The 12955-nt window shown below is 35.0% G+C and overlaps 1 pseudogene; it reads right to left on the bottom strand.

Moving 5' to 3' along the window:
• Nucleotides 1-9593: 9593 nt before the first annotated feature.
• On the bottom strand, nt 9594-12325 carry LOC109551372 (heterogeneous nuclear ribonucleoprotein K pseudogene; annotated as a pseudogene).
• Nucleotides 12326-12955: the final 630 nt, after the last annotated feature.

The raw sequence follows: 12955 nt of genomic DNA, 5'->3' as shown, positions 1-12955 counted from the left end.
ATGCTGAACAGTTTCAAGTGCAAATATTTTGGTTCAATTAGGCATGCTTCATCCTTAGGTCACTGAACTTCTTTACCTCTTTAGCTACATGTACTGTTTTTAAAGTATTAAGTTACTCTGACCTGTGCTGGACATATAATGTGAGCAAGAAATAAACCTGGGTTGAGTAAACCAGAAAAAATAGTTCTTCTTTGGTGTACAATGTAATGATGCTCTGGAGCCAAACTTCTTTTGAAACCCTTAATAATATTTTAACCATGAGGCATCTCTGTGCTTCAATTTCCTCATCTTTAACACACTAATGGTAATAATTTTCCTTACCTCTCAGGCTTATTATGAGGACTAACAGTGAAAATATATGTAAAACTTTTACACAATACTTGGAACTTAGTATATGCTCCAAAAGCTATAGCTAGTAGCATAGGTTTGAATTTAAGAAACAACACTTTGAAACAGGACATTCTAGATGGTTCTTCTTTCTTAATTAAATCTACCTTTCACCTCTAATGTAAACACTCCACCTTTGGTATAACTGATTTAAGAACTGTCACCTTGATAATCTTTAAAGCATCACAAAGTCAAATTCAAATGAACAATCTTTTGGTCTGTTGTTTTTCAAGAACTACTAATAATTGCCAACTTCTTGGATTGTCAAAGTGGTATAACTTAGGTATCTTGTTTGGCACAGAGAAAGCTGAAGAAATAGGAAAAAAAAGGACTTATGTGTTTTGTGTTAATAATACCATAAGTGAAAAAGATTCCCATGTACACTGTGCATTGAAATTCAAGTGCCATTGTTATATTTGCCTCCAAAAGATTGCAGTATACATATATTATTAATCATCACTTTCAATTCCATTAACAATTCTCCTTATTTTACTGTAGCTGAAGTACAATGACCTATTTATTGCTTCTCACACTTGATAGCTTAAGGATGGAGAGACAAGGGGAGGAAGGATTTCTATCAGATTTCAAGAAAATGCCTAAAAATCATGAGCTTAATCCTTGTATTCAATTTTTTAAACCCCACTATAAATAGACCCTCTTTTTGCTAGATGAAGTTTGATAGCCTCTACCCATTACCAGAACTTAGTAGGTGTCAGATGTAGCATGTCACTGTGATCTATGAACATCAAAAACAGGATTCAGACATAGAAATGCTAATGAAAAAAAAACTCTTGGTAATATCTACCTTCAAAAAGACAGGAGGTATAAAATACTATAAAGAAGAAATGAAACATGATCATAATTAAAGAAGATATTAGAAAGTTATTAAAATGTTGCCAAACATCTTATGTCAGTAAACTTGAAAAGTTAGATGAAATGGACAATTTCATGGAAATATATAAATTGCCAAACTGATTCAAGAAGAAATAAAAAGTATAAAGATTCCAATAGCATAGAAATTAAAGAAGTAGTTTTAAAAATTTTCAAAAGTAAACACCATACCCAGAGAGTTTTACAAGAAAAATCTAACAAACTTTCAAGGAAAAGATTTTTCCAATACTATGAGAATTCTTCCAAAGAATTAGAATCGGAGGAAATATTACACAGCTTAGCAGCCATAATAAATCCAAACAAAGATAGTAAGAGAAAAGACAACTATGGGTGATTTCAAATGTTACTAGAGATGCTATAGTCCTAAACAAAAAGCTAACTAAATCCTAGAGTGTGAAAAAGGAAACATACCATGACCAAGCTAGGATTATCCCAAGAATTTGAGGATGGTTTATATTAGAAAATATATACATGTCATTTACCACTTTAAAGGAGAAAAAAGTATGATCATTTCATGGTAGGAAAAGCATTTGGTAGAAATCAACACCCATTAATGAATGAAAAACAAGAGAAAAGTTTCTTAATAAACTAGAAATAAGAAGACATCTTGCTTAAATGTATTAAGAATATCTACAAGAATCTACCACATCTTCATCCTAAATGGGAAAAATTAAAAGTACTTCCTTTATAATTAAGCAAAAGACATGGATATCTAATATTACCAGATCAATTCAATATTGCACTGTAGGTCCTAAACAGTCTAATGAAATAAAGAACACAAATAGTTAAAGACATGAGGATTTGGAAAGAAGAAAATAAAGTCCACTACTTCTAGATGATATAATTTTCCACATGAATAAGCCATAAGAATCTACCAACTATTAGAAATAAGAGCTTAGAAAACTGACTGGTTACACAGATCAATTTACAACTAAAGACCAATATCACTCATGAACATACATGCAAAAATTCTCAGCAAAATATTAGTAAACTGAATGAAGCAATGTGTAAAAATGATAATACATCATGATGAGTGGGATTTATCCACGGAATTCAAAGCTAGTTTTACATCCAAAAATGAAACAATGACTAAAGAAAAAACATATGATCATCTCAATAGGTTCAGAAAAAGCATTTGTCCAAATTCTATGCTCATCCATGATAAAAAAATAAAAATAAAAATTTTAAACTCAGCAAACTGGGAATACAAGGGAATCCCAACAACCTGATAAAGGGTATCTACAAAAAACCTAGTGTTAACTTCATACTTAACAGTGAAAGATTGAATGCTTTCTCCAGATCAGGAACAAAGAAAGGATGTCAGCTCTCCACACTCTTATTTAATATTGTGCCAAAAGTCCTATCCAGTGCAATAAGAAAAGAAAATGCATATAGACTAGAAAGGAAGAAACAAAACTGTCTCTATTCAAACACACTTGTCAATTTAAAAAGTCCCAAAAATGTACAAAAAAGCGATGAGAACAAACAGGTGAATTTAGCAAGATCTCAGGATAAAAGATCAATATGAAAAAATCAATTATATTTCTATACACTATTAGTGAACTAATGGAAATTGAAATAATACATATTATGGCTTACAATAGCACCAAAACCATTAGATACTTAGGTATAAATCTAAGAAAATATATGTATGAGCTGTGTGCTGAAAACAGTGAAACACTAATGAAAGAAATCAAAAGACCTAAAATAAAGGAAAGATATAGGCATATCTCATTTTATTGCACTTCACAGAAAATGCAGGTTTTTTACAAACTGAATTTCTGTGTCAACCAAGTCTATGGGCACCATTTTTCCAACAGCATTTGCTCACTACATGCTTCTGTGTCACATTTTGGTAATTCTTGGAATATTTAAGTTTTTTCATTATTATTACATTTGCTATGGTGATCTGTGATTAGTGATTTCTGATGTTACTATTGCAAAAAGATTATGACTCACTAAAAGTGGTTAGCATTTTTTGTATCAATAAGGCATTTTAAATTAACGTATGTACATTGTTTTTAAGACATAATGTTACTGCACACAATAGACTACAGTATAGTGTAAACATAACTTTTATATGCACTAGGAAATCAAAAAAAATCACATGATTTGCTGTATTGCGATATTAACTTTATTGTGGTGGTCTGGAACCAAACCCACAATATCTCTGAGGTATACTTGTATACTGTGTTCATGGATTGTAACACTCAATATTGATAAGACGTAAAAGTGATCTATGATTTGAATGGAATTTCAATAAAAATTCCAGGAGAAATTTTTATAGAAACTGATTCTAAAATTGATATTGAAAAGCAAAGCAACTATAGGAGGAAAAACAATTTTGAAATGGACAAAGTTGGAAAACTTAAATTATCCATTTTCAAGACTTTCTACAAAGCTACAGTAATCAAGACAGTGTTGTGGGGAATTCCCTGGTGGACCAGTGGTTAAGACCTGGCACTCTGCCATGTGGCATGGCTAGAAAAAAAAAAAGACAGTGTTGTGGACAAAGAACATTGCCTGCCATATCAGTAAACAAAGGATGTTGCAGCCATCACGCCATCAGCCACTGTGGCTATCCCGGATTGTGAACTGTGAGGGAATTCAGGATGGAGAAAAACAATACTGGCCCTAGATAGCTGAGGTGCATATCAAAGGAATGATTTCAATGAGCCCAGACCCCAGACTCTTGCATCTTCCCATACACAGAAAAGTGCTAAATTCATTAACTTTAGAAGTCTGGTTTTTTTTAATTAACAGTAATCTTTTGATGTTCCTACTACTTGGTTGGGGGCGGGGGTGTTGTGCAAAAACTCCTATATATCCTGGCTCCTCCCTTACCTCTTCAGAACAATCCCTCAGAGCTATCTGAGAGCCTGTCTCTTTGGCTTAAGTCCTCAGTATGTCTGCAGAATAACACATAATTCTCAACTTTTAGGTTGTGCAATTTTTTTTCAGTCAACAGTGTGGTATTGGTGAAAGGATAAATACATAAACCAATGGAATAGAACAGAGATTCCAAAATTAGATCCACACATATGTGTCCAGTTGATTTTCGACCAATGTGCAACAATTGGACAGTCATATTCGAAAACATGAACTGACTCATACATAACACCACATACAAAATTGAAGTCTAAATGGATAAAAGACCTAAATGCGAAACCTGAAACTATAAAACTCTTCAAGGAAAACATAGGAGAAAACCTTTGTGACCTTGGACTAGGCAAAGATTCCTTAGATATGACAAAAAAAGCAAAATCCATTAAAAAAGAGATACATTGTATTTCATCAAAACTCAAAACTTCTCTTTTAACGAGAATGAAAAGACAACACACAGATTAGGAGAACACATTTGAAGAGCACATATTTGATCAATGACTGGTATTGAGAATATATAAAAGAAAAAACTTAATAATTAGAAAATACACAACCCATGGGCAGAAGACCTAAAAAGAAATGTCTTCAAAGAAGACATACAGGTGACCAACAGGCTCATGAAAAGATGCTCAACATCACTAATTATTGGAGAAATGCAAGTCAAAACTACATTGAGGTATCACCCCACACCAGTCAGAATGGCCATCAACAAAAAGTCTACAAATAATAAATGCTGGAGAGGGTGTGGAGAAAAGGGAGCCCTCCTACACTGTTGGTGGGAATGTAAACTGGTGCAGCCACTATGGAAAACAGTATGTTGGTTCCTTAGAAAACTAAAACTAGAGTTACCATATGATCTAGTAATTCTACTCCTGGGCATATATCCAAAAAAGATGAAAACTCTAATTCAAAAAGATACATGCAACCCAACCTTCCAAGCAACACTATGTACAGTAGCCAAGACATGCAAGCAAGCTAAGTGTCCATCAACAGATGAATGGATAAAGAAGATGTGGTGTATATATATATATATATATACAAACACACACACAGTGGAATATTACTCAGCCATAAAAAAGAATGAAAATTTTGCCATTTGCAAAAACATGTATGGGCCTGAAGGGTATTATGCTTAGCTAAATAAGTTAGGAAAGGCAAATACTGTGTTTTCACTTATATGTGAAATCTATAAAATAAAACGAATGAATATAACAAAACAGGAACAGACACACAGATACAGAGAACAAACTAGTGGTTACCAGTGGGGAGAGGGACTGGAGGAGGAACAACATAGGGGAAGGGGATTAAGAGGTACAAACTACTAGAAATAAATAAGATACAAGGATGTAATGTACAGCACAGGGAGTATAGCCAATATTTTATAATAACTTTATATGGAGTATAATCTATAAAAATATTGAATCACTCTGTTGTACCCCTAATAATGTAAGTCAACTATACTTCAATAAAAAACTCACACCTGCAATTTATTATTTGTAAACAACTTACTGGATAAAATACCAGCCTAAATTCTGAGTTTGAACTTGTGGGAATTTGGACATATCTGCACCTCAGCTTTCTCACTTCGAAGATGGGAACAATAATAGTATATACTTCATGAGGTTGTTGTGAGGATTAAATGAGTTTTTACATGCAAAATGCTTGGAACGGTGCGTGGGAATAATAAGCTACATATTAATGTTACCTACTGTTATTATTATCTCATTATTTTGATATATGAAAGGAAAATGATAAAAAATAAACCAGTTAAATTTGTGAGAGCAATATATAAGAATTTCATACATAATTTAAAAAATCAGTTACATATCGTGCTTTTTCTTACATAATTAAGTAAATTAGAGAATATGCTTGGCTTATTAAATAGTGAGAAACAAAAGTACTGCATACTTAATATGATTAAAAATTATTTTAAAATATTTTTTCTTTTTCTTTTTTTTTTGTGGTATGCGGGCTTCTCACTGTTGTGGCCTCTTCTGTTGCGAAGCACAGGCTCCGGATGCACAGGCTCAGAGGCCATGGCCCATGGGCCCAGCCGCTCCGCAGCATGTGGGATCTTCCTGGACTGGGGCACGAACCCGTGTCCCCTGCATCGGCAGGCAGACTCTCAACCACTGCGCCACCAGGGAAGCCCTAAATGTATTTTATATAATAAATCTTTCCTAATTGACTCATCTAAAATAAAACATTTTAATTGAAAATCACTTTCCTACCATATATCATAGGAAAAATGACAAAATGTTTTATTCCCTAGGCAGGTTCAAGAAATTATAGATTAATAATTCACCATTTAGCAAATATTGGGTGCCTATTATGCCAGACATTCTAGGTGCTGGAGATTTGACATTGAAAAAAAAATACAAAGTCCATTTTATGGAGCTTATATTCAAGTGAGGATGAAGAATACACGATGAGAAGTGTTGAGATGAAACATAAAGCAGGCTAAAGGCATAAATTAGAGAATGACACATAGGATGGTCAGGCAAATCTTCCATATTGAGATGACACTTGAGCAGAGATCTAAATAAAGTGAGGGGACAAGCATGTGGCTACCTGGGGGTGTGATGTTCCAGGCAGAGGGAACGATCAGCACAAAGGCTCAAAGGCAAGAGCACAGTTCATGTATTAAAAGAACAGGAAGGTGGTTACAATGGTTTTAGACCAAAAAGGTTAGGAAAAAGTCTATTAGAGTTATCTAACAAATATAAACGCTTATAATTGAAAAGAACAGGAGAATGGAGACTTTGGTATCCAAAGAACAGGCACTGCTTCCTAGATGATCCTTCATGGAATGCCTCTGTCACCTACAAGCTATAATTTTCTCTAAGACAGGAATCATGTCTTACTAATTCTCCTCAGTACTTGTCAGATACCAAACACTTCATCTATATTTGATGGATTGAATCACATGAATAGCATATCTAATTGTTTCCTCTGGCCTTCTAACTTCTACAGCATAGCTGATACTAAATTCAAAAATCATGAACTTGAATTTTGAATATGGATATCAATATTAGTAGCTTAGGGTCACTGACATAGATAAATAGGATGATTTGGGCCCCACAAAAAGATAATGGACTCCAAAATCTAGGGTCAAGATAAGTGGGCCTTTCTCTGTGACACACAATATAAATGTGATAAATGTACTATGGTGACTGTCACAAATGAAAATTATCTTTTGTCTGATTGCATATGTTACTAGATATTAAGGTTAATCTGTAGATGTGTTATGAGTTTAAAGAAACTGAAATCTAATTAAGCCACCAGAGAGAAAGTTATCTTTGAACTCCATTGATGGGGAGGAATGTTTGAGTTAAGTTAAATTTTTGGAGCCAGTGAAACTTACCTGAGATTCAGAGCATGTTCTCAGATCACTGAGAAGGTATATTCCATATTAGAAATATTTAAATGGACATTTTGGATGTGTCAGATTCATGTGAGTTTGGTTAGCAATAATTCACTAGAACCTAATCACCTCTGAATAAAAAATGATACACTCAAGTCTCTATAATTACAAAACTCTGGATAACTGTTGGAAGCACTCAACAATGAGGTTTTTAAACTGTTCTGTGTAGTATCAATACATTAACAGAATTGGAGGTGGGATGTGGAGAGCAGAGGAGTGAGAAAAAGTGAAGGAGCTAGAAAAAGACAGAGAGGGCCAGACAATAATGATGAAAGGTCAAGACCTGAACTGAGACAAATGGCCAAGGGGCTTCTCAAAAACTATGGAAATATGATATTCGATTTCAAATTATATATTTAGTATAGTATAACTCCTCTCAATAATAGCCCTGAATCTTTAATAAAAGTCCACAACACAGAATCATTTCATGTGAGTGTCATTTGGGGAGCCAATACCATATAAAATTAAAGTAAGACATAAAATAGAGAGTAAGAATTCAGCAGAAGTTGGAAATCAGAGTCAGAGTTGGCTGGGAGAAATATAAGCCACCAGGAATTTACAGAAATCTTTGCAAGAGCATTAGACTTTCCACAAGATGAGCAAAGGAGATTTGAGATTATCTTACCTAGGTTTAATGGGCAGAGTGATCCCAGCTGGTATCTGGGTTACAAAAATCCAAAAGAGTAGATTTAAGTGCAACTAATACTTATTGCATGCAAGTCCCTGTGCTGGAGCCTTCAAGTCACAAAGATGACCCTGTGCTGAGGGAACATAAAATGTTGTAGTAGTATATACTATTTTTTTTTAATTATTGCACTATGGTGTGATGGGACTTGGCACAGGTAGCATTGAGAGGCTGCTAGAGGCCATAAGAAGAAAACATGTCTTGTTTGAAATCTGAGAGCCAGAATCAAAGGCAGCCAGTATTAGTCTAAAAACCAACCTTTCTTTCAATATAAACTATCCAAGTATAAACATCTCAGTCATTTACCACCTTAATCCTACTAGTTATCACTCACTTTCAAACACAAGTTACAATAAGCCTTCCCTTCTATTTGCCTAATATTTGAGCTTCTCTACATAGAACAAAGTATAATTGTATATTATATTTTAAAGGAACTATAGTAAACTCAGTTATCTGGGATACTTAAGAAATCCAGTCTTGTGGTTTATCAAATAATCCAAAGAAAATGAAGCTAGATTTAGGGACATTTAGCAGATGGGGTTGGATATTTGCATGTAAGATTCAAAATGCAAGTTCATCTCTTTTATTGCTCCAAGTTTTTTAAAGTGCCAGAAAAAGATTTTTTAAAAAGAATAAATCCCTGAGACCACTGGAAACAAGAGAGGGGACTACAAGGTGCTAGAAACAGAACTTTCTAAAAGTTAAGAGCTTATGGCATGGCATTTTTACTGAGAAACAGGAGAAGAACAATATCAACAGCTTAAAACATGATGAGGAAAGAGCATTTTGAAGGCAAGAGAAACTCCAAATGTAGTGAGAACACACAAAGTCAAGAAGGCAGTACCCTAGGAGAATTAGAGACAATTAATAATGGCAGATATGGAGAAGTTTAAGGAGTAAATATATATATATATATTTCTATACCAATTAATTTAAAATTTTAGATTAAATCAATTGTTTTCCAGGGAAATTTAAATTAGGTCATTCACGAAGAAGTAGGCAATCTGAATATTGTAATAACTATAACAGAAGTGATCAAAGTATGAACTATCTACCTGTCAAAGCAACAGCAGACTCACATGAAACACAGGAAAAGATGGGAAGCTACCTAACTCATTTTATGAGGCTTGTGCACCCTAATGGCAAATTGGTCAGCAGAACACAAAAAGAACAGAAGGGAGGAGGGTGGAAGTAAAGAAAATAATAGTTGAACCTCATTTAGAAACACAGATGACAAAACTGAAAATATATAATGAGTAACACATTATGATTAAATCAGTTTATCATAGAATGTCAAGTGTGGTACAACATTAAGAAAATGAATTTTTTTTCCTAGCATTTTGGGAGTTTTATTTTGGAAGTGAACTTTTAACTATCAATACAAATGCCAAGATACTACACAAAACATCCACAGGAACTTTTTTTCATCTTTTTTTGAATTGTTCACAAACATTTCCTACATAATCCAACACACAACAGAGAAATGGTACATCTTTTTCTTTCAATTTGCATACAATGGAAAAACAAGAATATATATATATATATATATATATATATTTTACAAAGTTTAACTAATAGACGCTACCAAGCTGACAATTTAAGTCTATAGGTGAGAAATTATCTAATAAAAAATAATCAGAATTTATTTAGCATCAGTCACTTCCATAACCAAGTATTATTCTGATTAATAAAACTTTCTGCCATTAGGCTTTTGGTATATACTTATACCAACTACTCCATCTGTTGTATTGCTCCCCACCTTGGTTCTTCACAATTACAAACAGAAAATCGTTGCAAAGTAGGGGCAAGCATTTGCAAAAACAAACAAAAATCCCCAGCTTATTATAAGCATGAATGTGTGGTGGAATTTCCTCCCAAGCAATGGACTTTCAAATCACTTAAGAAATCACCAGAACTGAATGTGTCAAGATACTTTGCCTAAGTCCGAGATGCATTTATTTATATCCAACAGAGGACTGAAAATTAAACTTAGTGTTTAGTTTGGGGGCAGGTTGGGGGGAATTCAGCCATTTGAAAAATGACCGTCTTAAAAAAAATGACCACCAAAAATAGGTTCACTAAATTTATTTAAAAAATCATAAAACGTTTCTTACAAAAGAGCATTACATTCTGCACACTGCTCTGAATAGATGCCAGGGACATATGGACTATTGTTACTTTCCCTCCCTGTCCCACCCCCCCCCCAAATGTTACAGTGATCACAAAGTAAAGTGTTCACAATAATTACATGGGGGGATTTTTTTTAAACCACCAACAATGAACAAAAATTAAAATTTACTCACTCTGCTGCTGTTTCAAAATTTCAATGTTAGTTTTTGCACACCCTCCCCCACCCCCACCCCTGTTTGTAAGGAACTAAAACATTACATCTGGTGAACAGCAAAGATTTCACTACACCTCAAATGCAGAACACCTATGAAGCAGAGGAATGTTGGCTTTTTAAACAGAAGCAAATAAAAAAAAATGATGCAGGACTCCTTCAGTTCTTCACTAGTCTTAGAAAAACTTTCCAGAATACTGCTTCACACTATAAAAAAGAAAAAATATCTTGCATTAGAATCCTTCAACATCTGCATACTGCTTCACACTGTTCTGCAGCAAGTACTGTGCATTTTGTATCTGGTCCTGTGTTCCTATAATGGTAATGATCTGGTCTTCGGACCCTTCTAAAGGCTCATCAATTTTGATCGACGCTCCTGACTCATGACGGATTTGTTTAATCCGCTGACCACCTTTGCCAATAATAGATCCAGCCAGATCTTTGGGAATAGTTACTTGTGTAGTAATAATAGGTCCACCAAGATCACCATATGAGCCACGACCCCCTGAATAGGAATAATCATATCCAGAGCCACCCTGTGGTTCATAAGCCATCTGCCACCCTGATGGGCTCCATGTATCTATTGCAGAGTCCCAGGTTTCATCAACACTGAAACCAACCATGCCATCATAATGGTCTCCAGATCTTCCTCTTCTGTCATAGGCCATTAGATCTCCCCCTCTAGGTGGTGGTGGAGGAAGAGGAAGATTCCGAGCTCTGCTACCACTCCGGCCGCCTCGTCCGGGAGGAGGTGGAGGAGGTCCTCGACGAGGGCTCATATCATCATAATCTCTTCTGGATGGAGGCATGGGACGCCCACCCCGACCAGGAGGCATTCTGTCAAAACCACCTCTTCCCCGCATGGGAAATCCCACAGGACGTCCATGGCGGTCATCAAACATCATTGTAAAACCACCATAATCATAGGTTTCATCGTAAAAATTGGGATCATAAGGTTGAGCACGTCCTTTAATGGGAGACTCTGATATAAGATCAAGGATGATCTTTATGCACTCTACAACCCTATCAGGTTTTCCTCCAATAAGAACGACTCTGTCAGTGGATTGAGGACAACATTCCTGGAAAAGCTTGATTGTTGTCTGAGTGGTCTCTCGAAGTTCTTTGATTTTAGCACCTTTGACCCCAATAATTCCTCCTGCCAGACTCTGATGAATCAACAGTCTCAACTCGCAGTCAAAGTCGCTTCCTTTATAGTGTTGGTAATTTAAGCATTCCACAGCATCAGATTTGAGCCGGAGCTGGCTGGTTGCAGTGGGTGATGGCAACTGCAGGCCCTCTTCCAAGGTAGGGATGATTTTCTTCAGAATTTCTCCAATTGTTTCAATATCAGCACTGATACTCAATATGTGCTCGGGGCCACTGCTGTCTGGGACTGAAACACTGGCATTGTAGTCTGTACGGAGAGCCTTAATATTCTTGCCGCCTTTTCCAATCACTGCCCCAGCATTCTTGCTCTGAAGCAGAATGTGTAATTCAACCATCTCATCTGTGTTTCTAGATCTTTTAAAAGCTTGTTCCTCTTCCATATCTTCAGCAGGGCGTTTACCAAATTTGCCATTGGTTTCGGTGTTGGGAAAGGTTTCCTCTGGCTGTTCAGTTTCCATTTTCTTGTATTAAAGGGACACACCAATCGGGCAAGGCTACCGTCCCTATGCCGCCGCGCCGCCTCAGCCAGTCACAGCTAGACAGAGAACTAAGAAAATGAATTTGAAGGTTAAAGCAAAACACTCGCATGAACATATCAATTGGTGCCACAATATTTAATAAAATACAACACTAATTCCTGATTTTAAAGAACCACATGAAAGAGAACAAGCAAACAACCAACAAAATATGAGTGAAAAATAAATGAACTTCCTAAATGTGATTAAAGGAATCGAAAACAATACTACAGCAATGATCATATGATCATATATTAAAAGCATTCCCAGTAATATCACAAACAATACAATGATGTTTCTTGTGCTCAGTATATTCAGCATTGTAAAGGAGGTCATGGCTAATTCAATCAAAAAGAAAAAGGAAGTAATACTGTATAAACATTGGAAAGTAAGACACAAAACTATGATTATTTGCAGACATTATGATAATCTTCCAGGAAAATCCATGAAAATCAGTTGAAAAACTGAGCAGGAATTAAAACTATATAAAATTTTAAAAATATAATAAGTCAATAGCTTTCCTATATGCCAACAATAACCAAGTTGATAATATCAGGAAAACAGACTCTATTCTCAAAACCAACAAATCTAAATATAACTAGTAAAATAATCTTAAGAATAAGTATTCAATTAAAAAAATAAATGTGTAAGATGTATAAGAA

This window comes from Tursiops truncatus, chromosome X, assembly GCF_011762595.2.
Source record: "Tursiops truncatus isolate mTurTru1 chromosome X, mTurTru1.mat.Y, whole genome shotgun sequence".
Lineage (NCBI taxonomy): Eukaryota > Metazoa > Chordata > Mammalia > Artiodactyla > Delphinidae > Tursiops > Tursiops truncatus.
Note: the sequence above shows the minus strand (reverse complement) of the source record. Positions and strands in the feature narration are given on the sequence as shown.